Source organism: Parasteatoda tepidariorum, chromosome 11 (assembly GCF_982258835.1).
Source record: "Parasteatoda tepidariorum strain Cologne lab strain chromosome 11, Ptep-v5.0, whole genome shotgun sequence".
Classification (NCBI taxonomy): Eukaryota; Metazoa; Arthropoda; class Arachnida; order Araneae; family Theridiidae; genus Parasteatoda; species Parasteatoda tepidariorum.
The window spans coordinates 8,238,480-8,253,661 of NC_141765.1; the positions used below are offsets into that span (position 1 = coordinate 8,238,480).

A 15,182-nucleotide genomic window follows, 5' to 3' on the forward strand; every position below is an offset into this window, starting at 1 on the left:
TTAATTAGGATATACAATTATATTGCTCTTTTCATGTCAACGGAAACGATAAGTTATTGGATCAATTCAGTAGATGGCGCCATGAGATTTAATTCTGCATTAAGGCAAAGGATCAAGATATTTTTTAGAAAATTTAATGTATGAAGTATTACATATATATATATTAATCTAATACTTTAATGTTAATGGATTGCATTTTTTATCAAAATAGTTATGCGGTTTGCAATATTTTTGCACTTATTATTTAGCATCGGTTTGATTTTGATAATTTAATACAATGTTATACTGTCTATTTATAATTTCAACAATAAAATTTGATTTGTATTTTAATAAGATTTGTTAAATTTATTTGTACTGATTAGATGAAATTCATTGCTCTTGTTTCGTAATAAAAATTTAATATCTTTTACTCATTCAAAAAACTTTTTCTTAGTTAAAATTTCACACATCTCAATTCTTAAATTTTATACTCATGTAAGAAAAAAAAACAAACATTATATTTAAACTCAGAATAATTATTTTAATCAATTCTTGTAAATAAAAGATTTTATTTTAATTCACAGACTTTTCTTGCTATTTTTTTTTTTTTTTTTTTTTGCATTTTATGTAATACAAACTTGGTTGGTCGCAGAATTTTCCCAGGGTAGTTGAGTAAAAAAAGTTCTATTAAGTACTCTTGATTTCACCCAAATAGGCTTGCTGGATCGGCAATGGCATTAGAAACAGCAACAACAACAGATATAACATTTGATGTTAAGGAAATTTATACAACATTGTTATAAGCCGCGAACTAGATGCTTCTAGATGCTTCTAAAATTGTTTCAATCCAAAATCGAGTTATTTATAAAATAGACTAGGTTCAAAATTTTTTAAAAAAGTTGTCGAAGCTCAGTGGCGTAGCGAGGGGTGGGCAAGGGGGGGCATCATGCCCCGGGCGCTACTCACAAAGGGGCGCCAAATGGTCCGCAAAACAAAAAATTGCTGAATAATTTTTTTTTATTATAATTGATTTCTGGAAAATATATTTTAAATTTAGTACCAGTGTAATATAATAAATGTTAATTCATAAATATTATTCATAATATTTAATTCATAATGTCACTTTAATAGTCTAAATCAAACCGTGATTATATATTCATAATAGAAATGGCACGTCTTTTCTACTGGCAGACCTGTGTCTGTCTAACTCGACCTGTGTCTGTCAGCACTTCCTTATGGCATCTACGCTGTGTGGTTACATAAATTATCTCATAATATGTTATAATAAATATTTGCAGTGCACAAAGTACAAACATTCGTTCTTTCAGAACACTATTTATTTTTATTTGCATAAACGCAATATAGCTTACGCATGTTATTTTAAAACGATAACAATAACACTCTAATGTACTTATATATACAGTCACGGAAAAAAAGTGTCCGGAAAATAACAATTAAAGTATCGTCTATTTTTTAATATAGATACTTCTCAGACACACAACAAATACAGCGTTTTGTCGTTTTTAGGAAAGGACTCAAACAACGCCGTATTTGTTGTGTGCCTGAGAATTATCTGTCTTTTTAAAAAAAGATTATTTGTTACTTTCCGGATATTTTTTTCCGTGACTGTACAGATCCGTGACATTTGCGACAGGTTGTGGAAGCCCGCAGCAAATTAGTTAAATACCCGAAATAGTAACTTTTAAGTTATTTTGGGCGTGTATTTTTCAGTTTTGCGTCCTTTTCATCGCGCTCTGCTTAGAATAAAAATGAAATGTTATTAAATATTATACATAAGTCTAATGTCAGCATAAATTATATTGTATATTTCACTATGTTACTACCTTTCAAGTTCAAGGCGTTCTTGGTAAGTAATAAATTAAATAAGATTACTTACTACATCTACTAGACGATTCTATTATTAAGTGAATAGAGTATGAAAAAATTTGTTAACAGAAAAATTTGTTGTTCTCATATTTGTCACCACAGATTCAAAATGAATTCATTCATCTTCTGGCATCTACAATTCGAAATCAACTAATAAACGATATCAAAAGAAATAAATATTATGGACTTTTGTTTGATTCAACTCCTGATATCTCTCGAGAACAAATGTCCCAAGTCGTTAGGTATGTACGTAGATGCTGATTTTATCAATAAAAAAGTTTCCATCAAAGAATCTTTTTTGGGTTTTATTGAAATACATGCTAAAGATGCAGCCTCGATCGAAAATACAATTTTAGAGAAATTAAATTACGATGAAATTTCATTAACAAACTGCAGATCACAATGTTACGATAATGCTGCCGTGATGGCAGGTCGCACATCTGAAATGCGATGGAGCGCCAGAATGCAAGCGGTTAGCGTTATCATCTATGGGCTAGAGAATATAAAAGAACTATTAGAAAAATTAGCAGAGCACACTACCACTACAAGTGACAACAGAAGTGAAGCTACAATTCTGTTGCAAAATATACTAACCTTTAGTTTTATAACTTTAGTTCATTTCTGGTATCAAATCTTAAGAATGATTGGTCGTGTGCAGCTCAGATTACAAGATCCTAGAATGAATTTTAGAGAAGTGTTCCATGATCTTGAATCATTAGCGACTGAACTAGCCGAAATTTGAGACAAGCTCTGTAAAGAGGCAGTAGAAAAAGCTGAGTCTCTTTGTGAAAAATGGGATATGGATACAACAATACGTGCCTGGAGAATTGGCTATGGTCTTTCCGCAGAAAGTGAAATTTCTCGCGTTATGAAAAGCACTCTTGATCGTCTCCAACAAGAAATGTGTACACGATTAAGTGACCTTAATTTCAAATTTTGATTTCTACTAGAAGTTGAAAATTTATTAAACAAGGATAATGTTGATAACGACCATTAAAAATTTTTTTTTTAAAATTTGGGTGAATTTTATAACACAGATTTCAATGTAATAGAACTTTTTATCAAAATATGTGACAGCAAAATGTTACTCCGCAGTAGAAAAGAAATTGAACCTAAAACTCCATTAGAATTTCTTACTTTTATAATCAATCTCGAATGGAGGAGATGTTTTTCCAAATCTGAAAGCGGCACTTCAAATACTCCTGACTATCTCAGTATCAATTGCTAGCTGCGAACGTTCATTCAGCAAATTAAAATTAGTTTTGACAGATCACCTAAGTGACCTAGCATTTTTAAGTGTGGAAAGAGAAAAATTTTAAATGATCAATTTTGATGATATTATTGATACATTTGCTTCATCATAAGCACGGAAAATTTAGACATAGTAATTAGTTTTATTAATGTATTATAATCATATGATTATTAAATATATGTATCTCCTTAGAGATAATAAATATTTACTTTTTTATTGTTTTAAAACTATATGTTTTTAAAATATTTCTTTATAAATATGTAAAATAAATAATGGGTATCTTTTGAACTAATTCTAGATGATCATATACATTTCAAAATCTAGTCTTGTTCTCTCAACTACATTTTTTGTCTCAAATTTAAAGCCTAGCTTGAGTCTATGACTTTATTTATTTTACTTTATTTATTTATTAATTTGCGAGTATATTTTACATATAATATTATATGGTTTTCGAATAGGGGGGGGGGGCGCTAAAAGGGTATTGTGCCCCGGGCGCGAGTTAAGCTCGCTACGCCACTGTCGAAGCTACTAGGATATTGATTAATTTCAAGAAGTTTAAAAATCGATTCAGTTAGAAGTTCCAAAAACAAAAACGACAGAATACAAAAATTATTAAAAAAAAAAAAGTTCCGCCAAGTTTCTTTGACCGAATTATGTTCCGCCGAGGTATCCCGCTTGTCCTGCTGTCGACCTGACGGCACTGAAAATTTTTGAAGTGTAAATGCTGTTTCTTTGTTAAAATAATCGAAAACAACTTTAAATAAATATAAATTTCTATAAGATGGGCGAAATTTAGTGAAAAATATTGTTGTTTTTGGTGTATTTCCTTATTTTCTTTCCATTTCTTTTGCTAAATTTACTTCTCAGATTTGTATGGTTCTTTCTTACTAAATGAATGACAATAAGAGCTATAATTTTGAAAACCTGAATTTCCGGTAAATCGTTACTAAATGAACGGAAAAATTACCAAAATGAATGGCTTAAATACCATATATTTTAACTACAGGAGCATTCTCGTTGCGGCTATTGACAGACCTGCAAAGATTTTTACCCATCTGTTTCGAAAAATTAGTTGCGTTTGAACCTTACTTCTTTACTAAACAAACATTAAAAATAAATATCAGGAAACGCTATAATCTATAACTTTTTTTTATTGTACTACTCACTGCATAACTTCTTTTAAATAAATGCTGCAATACACGATGAACTACGAAAAAAAAGCGACTACAGTAATTTCGCTAATTGTAGCGAGCACTCTCAAAAATAAAACTCTCACTTTTGACTATTTAGTAAATCTTGAGACAGTATTTCGCTAATTTTAAGAACCATTGCATCACAAAATTACTTGATTTGATTCCTTAATTTGGATTTTGTGACGTGACTTCACTTCACAAAATAGCAAACTCCCAAGTATATAACGAAAATGTTTCGTCAATTCGAAACGTCATTGTAGTACATTGTGGCAGATGATTAACTAGAATGACGAAGCTGGAATGAAGACTAGGCAATCGAAAATAAAGTGATTAATTAGACAGCCGCCCTTACTATATGGTGGTCAAAGAGTTGACCTCGTGCTGTCAAGAGCTGGGGTTCGAATCCTTTTTAGAGCAGGGTGATTGTTAAAGTGATTGTTAGAAAAGGTGGATGCATTAGCCACTACGAAATTCTTTTTTAATGCCCACTTTTCCTGAGAAAACATAATGCGAAATATTTTTTTAATTTTAACAAAATTCATTTCCTCGAAGAAGTGACAATAGCTATTTCGTCACTCAGACAAAATTTTTACTCGGAGCATAAACCAGGAAGCGGTTTTGTCAAAAAAGAGGAAAGTTTCTTGATATTTGAGTAACCATTTTTTATAGTGCTCTACTTCCATTCACTAGTCTCAGTAAAACATGATATTATGATAAAAAATTTGAACAAAAAGAAACTTTTTATAAACTACACCATATTAGAAAATCTCAATTTTACAGTATGTTTTTCAAATTTTTTGAAAAATTCCACATTTTTCCGTTTGATTTCCATTTCTTTTGACATAAATTTTTTAATGCTATTTCATCAGATTTATTAATTTATTCCTGATCGGAAAATAATATTTATTTTGTTTGCATATATAATAAGACACGATCGCGAGACAGTTCACCTTTTGAAACCTCTAAATGAAGTAAATATTTCAGATAAAAAGCTGAATTTTTTCTTTATTTATGCTAGTCTTCATGCATTAAGCAGATTAGAAGGCTTTAATAATTTTTGCTTTCAAATTTTCTTCGTAAATTACTGGATTAAGGGCTCTCGCAGAGGAGTATCAAGAGGGTAATTATTAATTAAGAAATAATTGAAGGATTTGCACACTGTTAGAAATTTCTTTGAAAAAATGGTTAAATAATAATCTTTTTCCTTGTTATTTTACTATATTTAAACAAAACAGTCAAATAACCATAAATAAGATGGAATTCAAACCATTAACTGTGAGAAAAACTGTTAATTAATTGCTTTCACCTAATATGGTTAAACAACTAGAATTTTATCGCACCAACTAGGCTTACTTAATGAAGCCACCCACTTAGTTCCTTGCAGCTAGGTACAGTGGGGGGGGGCAAAAAAAGAATAATAAAGATATCACTCTTAATAACTTCTGTTCTAATGATCGGATTTTCACGTACTAAGACTCAATCTTAATGGTTCCTGGGGGTGACCTCAAATGTGCTAATTATTTAGCGCTATCTATTAATTAAGTTACGAAATCGGACACCAAAACATATTTTCTCTGAATAAATATATATATATATACTGAGAAATATGGTTCCCATAGTTTGATTAGGAGAGCGATTAAAAGTTTAGACCCCTTAATGTTAATTTCCCTTTTGTGTTTTCAGTCATATATGTGTTGTTGTTTCGGAGCTGGACCAGGTCCATGAGTCCATTCACCCTCAGGAAATCAAAAAACAAAACCGGGTCATGCAGAAAATCCTCCATTCCAAAATCCACACAGCTAAGGAGGTGGGCCGGGCACTGGGGAAACATTTGTTGCAGGTGGGATACGCTGCTGTTCATACCTCATGCTCTTTATGTGACCACTGATGAATCTAGTGAACGCAGTCTGATTGCCTCTTTTACCTCAGAAGGTCAAAGCACGACCCGGTTTATCCCCAGAGTACCAGATATGTACTGGGGGAGTATTCCAGACTAGCTGGACACCTTTCTTTCTAATGGAGTGAATTTCCGAGGATGTGAGTGACAAACTCTCCGGCAGAGGTTCATTTGTGCCAAGTTTTGCCAGCGAGTTAGCGATCTCATTCCCACATAGACCAACGTGGGACGGGATCCACTGCAAATAAATATCCCTCTTCGCGGAAAGTTTGCTGAGAAGTTGTAGGATTGCCGTTCCAGCCCTATCGCCCACTCTGGGCCATGCACTCAAATATTGGATAGAGCTTCTACTATCCGTTAGGATCCAGATAAGGTCTAGCAGCGAATCCTCTTCAATTGCGCGCAGTCCTGCCTCAATAGCAAGAAGCTCCGATCGGAAAACAGAGCAAGAATCCGGGTTTCTCATTTTAATGTTGATATCGCCATCAGGTCTCTTGATGTAGACTCCATATAAGTCATATTTGTAAAACTAATTAAACAATTTTAAAAAAAATTGCATCCACTCATGAAACTCATTTACCAAAAGATAATTTCATGCAAAAAATAATTTTTAGTAATTATTTTTTATTTTATATTATTTTATTTAATTGAGGAGGAAAACATGTTAAATTATGTGGTTCGAATTTTTTTTACATCATAATTATCTATTTAATATTTTTCGATCAAAAAATCTAAAGTGTCAACTGTTTTTATTTAGTAGAAGCTGAAAAAAATTAAAATCAATTATTTTTAAAAAAAATAGTTTGGTCTCAATGAAGAAATATTTTAATGGGGTGTTTATTGTTATGTGGTTAACTTACGAAGAACTTGGCTTACGCGCTTAGTATAAAAATTCTTTCATATTTTTTCGCTAACACACGATTGCTAATCATTTTCTCATTTTTTTTAATTATAAAATGCATTTCTTATTAGTCGTCTAAAATTTTATTCTAAATTTAATAAAGAAATTCGAATGAAACATTTTATTAAATAAAACATTTTATCGAAAAAAAAAACATTTCATTCAACGAATGTCGAGTTTTAATTAAAGCATTCTGATAGAATATGATTATACATCAGATTGTAATGTGATTATATTTTATTTTTTAGTTTGTTTTTTTAATAATTGATACAGTTTCACTATACATACGCATGATGCATAGATTTGGAATAATATATTCATCAATTTCTTCAATATATAGTTTATAATTATTAATGAGTAGTCAACATTTTTAATTATCTTAAAATTTCTCAACATCTTACATATCGTCTTAATCTTAAAATAAAATTTTTAAATCACCTATCCTCGCTTGATTCGCAGAACTATTTTACCAACAACCAACTATTTAAATAAATTTTAACATTTTTAAAAATCTTATTATTTACGCTATTACGTATATTATTTTTTTCTTTAATACACTAATCAATTTTTTTTTAGTATTTTAATTTAGGTTTTCCTTTAAAGTAAAACTCCTTTTTAAATTTTTGTCAAGTTTGTATTAAAAGAGAATTTGGAATTATTGCCTGCAAGCTAAGAATAAGATCATGTTAAGAAATTAAAAACTTTCTCTTTAAAATAATTTGATGCAAAACAGCTGACTTTTTACTAAGCATACTATTTTTTCGAAAAATAAAGATAAATTATTGATTGTCCTTTTTTTGTTGCTTCTTGTGACTTTAACATAGATCATCTAAAATAGTGTTTATATTTTAAAAGTCATTACAAGGAGTACCGAACATTAAAAGCTGTCGAATGCGTAGCTAAGATTTTTAAGCGTCTTAAAATATGTCAATATCTAAAATGTCGTCCTAACATCTTAACTGTAAAATTAAATTTTTAATTTCCTGGCCGCGTGTGATTCACGGAAGTCCATATAATTACTTCATTATATCTTTTACTATTTCTTCTTGCTACCACATAGGATTTTTTCCCGATAATATACCAAACTATTTTGCTTAATTTTTATTGGTACTTAGAGGTTTTCTTTAAATTAACACTCGTTGTAAGTAATTGCTAAGTTTTTTTTCGAATATCAGAACTATACCCAGTTAGCTAATAAGATTTTAAAAACATTTTCTATGTTAAAATTACTCACTGCAAAAAATCTGACCGATCGTAGTAAATAAGTGCACCCTTTTCTCTAAGACTAAGCTCACAAATTGTTTATTTATTTACTTTATTGTTTCTTGTTTGCTTAGTTTGCGAAAATTATATACATATTAGTGCAACTCAAAAAACCACAACTGTTTGCTTTGTTTTTTAAATGAACAAAATCGATCCGCAATTTTATTTTGATGTTTAAGCTTATACACAGTTAATTTAAGAAAGCTGCTCTTTTAATAAAAGATGCTGAAAAAATTTTCTTTTATCAAAATTATTTTTAAACTTTAATGTTATGAGGAAAATGTCTTATTTTGTTAAACAACAAGTACTAAAAATAAAATTTGTCAAAAGATTCCGAAGGCGCACCGATTTTAGAATCATTATCTGATTTAAAAATGCAATAAAAAACACACTATTTTCGAACTTCTTTTCATTAAAAACAACAAAAAAAATATTCGATGAGAAGGTTAACATACTTTTTATAGAAACTGTGAAAATCAATTTTTCCTTTATTTCAACATAAGAGGATAAGAATGATATTGATCCACGGAACCTACTCAGTAATTTCGTTATTTTCAGAATTGAAATCTGTTTAGACGAAACATATTATTACTTGAAAGCTAAAACGAGAAAAAATTTGACTATTATTACTTATCTAAACTTATTCCATTTATTCAATGTTAGCGGTATCAAGATCAAAGGTAAGCGATGGCAGCCCCATTTACTATTATACTAAAAATGCATTAAATCATATAACTTATATAATTTATTTTAAGCAAATTATTTAATAATTTTAAGCTAATAAGGGTGTAAAAGTAAACTCGATCGAAACACGTCTAAAGTATACCCTAAAATATATGTAGAATAAACTTTTGAATCGATAAATGGAAAATACCTTTTCAAACGACTTCAAGAAAGACAGAAACGCTAACTTGTGTGAAATAGCTGTCTGTCCTTGTAACTATTTAATTTTGATTACTGGTGCTAGGGGAAATTCCATTATTACTTTCGATTTTTGAAATTTGAATTGTTAACGGAATTTTTTATGTCCATAAAAATGTTATTAAGGGTTGCAGTAAAAAAATGTACTGCATTGATTTTTTTTAGAAAGTGGTGACTAATTATTATTCTTTTAATCTAAGAACCTATGCCTATATCTTACGCAGAACTTATTTTAATATAGAGTAAAGTAATTTAATATACAGTGCTACTAAATGAATAATCCCAAGAAACTGAATCGAAAAGATAAAAACTTCATTGATTTAAAAAATAATAGATGATAATAAAAGGAGACATGTTTTGAGCGTCCAATAATTAAAGTTACAAGTCATTTCCCGCTGACGATTCTTGAAAATGGGCGCTTACATTTGAACACTCGAAACATGTCGACTTTTATTTGCCTCTTCATATTTTTTGAAGCCAGTGAAGTTTTTATCATCAATTATACTGTTTTACATTTGGGTCTTGATCATTATTTTCATAAGAATTTTATGCTCGTTAAAGGAATATTTTTACAGGATTCATGTGGCCTTTAAAAACGTAAGAGAACCGTAGCATCAATATTTTTATTATAAAAGTTATCTTTAACTTTAAAATTAAATTTTGAGACCAGATATTTTAGGCTAATGAAATTTAATACTTTATCTTTCAAGTTTTTGTGCCATCATTTCAGTATCTCAAGAACCTTACGAACTTGTTTAAAAAGAGAGTATTATATCAGATATATGTAAGAAAACAAAGAAAATATAGTAGCGGTATTTGGTGATAAATGTAGCTAATCGTAATTGAAGAACATGTTGTGCGACATTTTGTGGTGAATTTGCGAAAGTAAGTTTCAGAATATATCAAAACATCAGGATGTTATTTGCAGATCATCTTTATCTAAGGAAAAATATGTAACCTAAATATCTGGCAGAATGAAGCGATTTTTTTAAACAATGAATCATAGGCAACATATTATTTAAATTTGTTATTCTTAAACATAACATATTTCAATGTTTTTAAAATGACACTTAACAATCAGTAATTCCTTCAGTTATAGAAAAAGGAAGAAATGTCGTAAATTATATAAGCCCTGTAAATGTGCATTATAATTACTATACAATCTAAATTTTTTTCTGGCACTTTTCTTGTTTCTTGAAACTTTCTTGCCTAGAAGACTCGATTAAAGCTGTAAAAATGATTTTATAAAGTTTATATATAGTTATAAAAAGTTATGCAAATTTGATTTTAGTATGAAATCCTCTTATAAATAAAGCAAAAGCAACATAAAAAAAAACCAAATAATGTCTGATAAAAAGTTTATGCATTCAAGCTCTAAAAGCTTAGAAAAAAAATTTATAAATCGATTCAAATTTTCTTTTCAAAGGAGATTAAAAAGAAAAAAAAATCTTTACTTTTTGGACAGAAATCGGCTTGAAAATTGTCTATTGCCTAGGAACTTCAAGATATTTTCCATAGACTATAGTTAATTAAACCTCTCCGAGCAATCAGAGAACATTATTTATTTTTTTTTAAAAGTCTGAGCTTGGTTGCTTAGCAACGGAGTAAAATTAAGTATTCTTCTCGTCAATTAGTCTATGGGTTATCTTAAAATATTCATTTGCGGCGGCAACTTTACTTGACTGCTTTCTGGGACTATCGCCAAATATATAAATCTTTATTGCGACCCAATTTATGACCCAATTTTTTCGAAATTTTGTCTATCCCACTATTTTAAGGGTCTGGATTCCAAATATGCAAAAAAAGAAAGAAAAAATTATATGTTTATTCAGAGAAAGTACGTTTTTGTGTCCGATTTCTTAACTTAATTAATGCTAATTGATTAGCCCATTTGAGATCACTCCCAGGAACGTTGAAGATTGACACTTAGTTCGTGAAAATCCGATGTTTCGAACGGAAGTTATTCAGGGTGATGTCTTTTTTTTTTTTTTTTTTTTTTGAACGACTGTACATGCTTTTGCCGAAAGGGCTTAGCTGTCAATCTCATACAGACAGAACAGGGACTCAAGTCCCAGCAACTGCAATATTTCATCCATTATTTTCAGCACATGAATAATTTCTATGTCCTGCATTCCCTAAATTATGACTCTGACATATTAGAATAAAATATTCTCATTCATAGAGGGCAGCACCATAAAGCTGCTTTACGTAAAAAGTCTAATATTTCCCTTCTCATACGATAGGTGAAACGACCAGATAAAATATTTAAACCACATTCCACGGTCCATTTTATGAAACACAACTCAACCATAACCTAACTCCAATGTCTATTATCTAACGAAAAGCCTAGCTCTAATGTCCAGTTAAATTTCCTTTGTACGTTTTGAAACTATGCTAGTTGTAAAACGCTTTCAAAATCGTAAAGATGAAAAATTTTCTTTCTTTACCTTAAACTTTACTGTTAATTAGATGGACAGACTGCTGACGGTTATTTAACCGTAATTTAAGAATGAGAATTCTAACAGTGCATTAGATTCAGATATATTTAAAAAATCGTACTTTTGAATAAAAAAAATAAATATTCTATATAATTTAAATGCATTTATGTTGTTTTTTTGTGAAGGGGAGTTTATTTGAATTTTAGAGGGGGATGTTCTTATCAATCTTGGGGTGGGGATGGGAACCCTTAAACTGGACAATATGTAAAAAACAAAACTAAGTAAATATTATTTGTAATTTAATTCGAAACAATAAAATGATTTTTTTATTCGATTCGATATATACATGCAAAATATTTGATCGCAGTTGTAGCCTAAAGAACTTTTAATACTATTTGCTTATTCAAATAATACCCAGTTGATGATGTAGTAAATTAAAATTGGATTATTTTGGTTTATGCAGCGAAAGTAACTTCATATTTTTTTTTTATCAATATTGAATGCAATTTTTAAAAATGTTGCAAAAACAAGTTGAGATAAAGGATAACTTTAATTTTACAAATAATTGAACTGTTCAATGTTTTAATTAAAGCAGAAAGTTGCAATAATTAATTATATTATTTAAGAAAGAAATTATTTTTAAATTAAATTTTGTTTGAATCAAATTTTTACGCTGTATTATATCCATATGTTTTTTTAAAGACTCATCATAAATGTATATATTTATCTTTATTATTCCTTGTTCCTTTGTCTGGATTAGTTTATACTTAATATCCTTTCTCCTTCATTATATTTACCAAGGAAAATTTTAAAAAGTGTAAATATTTATGTTTACCAAGATAGTAGTTTAAACTAAGAACGCTTACTCAAATAGCGAACAAAATCAGATATATTTTGTGAGAAGTATTTTCCTTAAAGCTTTTTGAAATCAAATCTTTTAAACTTATTTCTATTATTTTCTTTTATGCATTTTTTTTGTAAAAAAATAGGCAAACTGTTATTCCTTTTTGAAAAGGAGAAACAATTCTGATGATAATAATAAAATTGATAAAAAAGATTAAAGAGAATAAAATTGATAAAATTGATAAAAAATTTTTTAGTACAATTTTAAACAAAATATTTAAAGCAACTTGATTTTAGAAATTTTTTAATGTTCATTTTAAACAATTTTTTTCTTAAAATATTAAATAATTTTTAAAAAACAAATTCTCGAGTATATTTCGATGTTATAATAATAACATCGAAATATAAATAATTTTTAGAAGACTTGACTAGATTTTATGACTAGAAATATAAAAAAAAATTTCTTGGAATATTGAGAACAGGCAAATTAAGGAAATAAATAATAAAAAGAGGTTTCTTAATTATGCATCTAAATTTATCAGCAACTTTAAAACAATTAATTCAAAAACAATTTTATTATAAAAGTTTTCCTTCTTTATATTCCGGTCTTTTTATTACGCTCTTATATGGAATCCAACTCAGAAGACAAGGGTGCCAAGTCGTGAGAACTTTGTTAGAACTTTTGGGAGTTAGAACCTTTAGTCATACATTTTCATTGCTGTAGGTCTAGCCATAAGGATTATTCGTGATTTTATTTTATTACAAATTCGTGTTAGTAGTTTAACTCAATGCAAATATCAACTAGTTTTCATTGCACACATCTTTAATAACAAAATTCTCTCAATTTTTTTTCTGATTAATGCAGGATATTTTTTCCCTATGATTTACCATTCTGTATGCAAATGAATTATGCAAAAGAAATTCTCTTTTTTTACATGTCGCATAAATTCGTGAAAAACTTTTTGAAGTAGAATTAATCGCATACATTAAGATAATTTAAAGTATTATTTGAATAAAAACATAATAACGATAGTTTAATAATAACAAATAAATGTAAGTAAATATCTTTAGAGTAACTCAGCTGATACTTAATGGAGAATCTCAAAACAGAAAAGAAAATATTGCTTAAGTTTTTTTTTCTACCCTAAAATTTGTTATTTACGATCTTATTAAAGGAGTAATTATTTTAAAAGGGTCAAAGGTCAAACAGAAGATTAAGAAATAACTCTAAAGCGTTTTTCTTATTCAATTGCTTTTTTAATGCTATTTCTAACAAAAAAAAAATTTAAAAAGGTGATTTCAGAATTTTTTTAATCTTAATCTTAATAAATTTTATTCCTAAAAATAATACATAATTTTTCAAACAATGAATTGTCGAATATATTTTGGCATTATAGCTATAAGAGTAAAAATATCTTTTTGTCTTAGAAATTAAAAGATGGAATTTTCGCATTTTAAAGTATGAACAGAAAAATAAAAAAAATAATAAAAATGTTTCGTAATTATGCGTCTAAATTTATCTGTAATTTAATAATAATTCAAAAACGATTATATCGAAAAAATTTCCACTCTTCATATTCCATGCTTTTTATTACCCACTTTTATTCTGCCCAACTCAAAAGACAAGTGAAAATAAATGAAATTATGCTTCTTAATTATGCATCTAAACTAATCAACTACTTTATAAAAATTACATAAGCGATCATATTCTAAAAGCTTCAGTTCTTTCAAATCTCTGATAGAAAATTGCACAGCGGATTAAAAATAAGTATACAATTTATAGTAATTCTTATTTATATTATGTACGATTTAGTTATAGTAATCTTTTTTATTTATTATGCACTAATCTCAGTCATAACTCACCAATTTTTTAAAGAAAAAAATTCCATTTTTTTCTGCAAATATTTTGAAAATATTACGTGGTAATTAAAATAAAAGTTAATAAAAACACTGCAATAATTATACTAAACATATTACGGCTGAGAATACACAAAAATTTGGAACAGAAAAAATTTTCACGTTTTATTTAAAGTCGTGCAAGATTATTATAGATTTTATAAGTTCTGCAAAAAAAAGAAATTAATTATTTTATCCATTTATTATATGAAATAATAAATTTGTGAGAGAAAAAATTATGTCTGAAATATATTCATAAAATATCTAGGTAAATAATTATAAAAAATCATAAAATACCTGGGTAAAAATTATCTTTGAAATCGGAAATCTAATTTAATCCAAGCGTTAAACGCATCCTATTCGAAAGTTCGAATCGCTTTCGCCAGCAAATTGTTAGGTGAAAGTTTTCCGATAGATGGGAGGAAAAATGAAGATCGCAGTCCGTTAGCAAAATCCGTTCGAAAGCGTGAGGTTTCAGGTTTTCCCTAGGAGTAGAAACCTGACGTCAAAATGACGTCATTTTTCTCTTCCTAGCTCGTTCGAAGGCTGCGAGGTTCTCGTCTCCTGGATTGGTTCAAAAATACAAGGCTACGGAATTGAACATTAGTAGTCGTAAACCCAAAATTGGGTCGGCTGTTCAACGACGGATATAAAAAAAAATCTGTCGGGGGTCAGAAAGTCCTCCATGTTTCCATACTAAATTATACCTCTG

At 28.8% G+C, this 15,182-nt stretch overlaps 1 protein-coding gene across 1 annotated transcript in view; it reads right to left on the minus strand.

The window, feature by feature from the left end:
* LOC107453215 (cyclin-dependent kinase-like 4) overlaps nt 1-14,899 on the minus strand; it is a 138,009-nt gene extending 123,110 nt beyond the window's left edge. The window contains exon 1 of the mRNA XM_071187465.2: nt 14,768-14,899. The gene's annotated coding sequence lies outside the window, so the exon portion shown is untranslated. The remainder of the gene's footprint in view (nt 1-14,767) is intronic.
* Between the last annotated feature and the right edge of the window lie 283 nt (nt 14,900-15,182).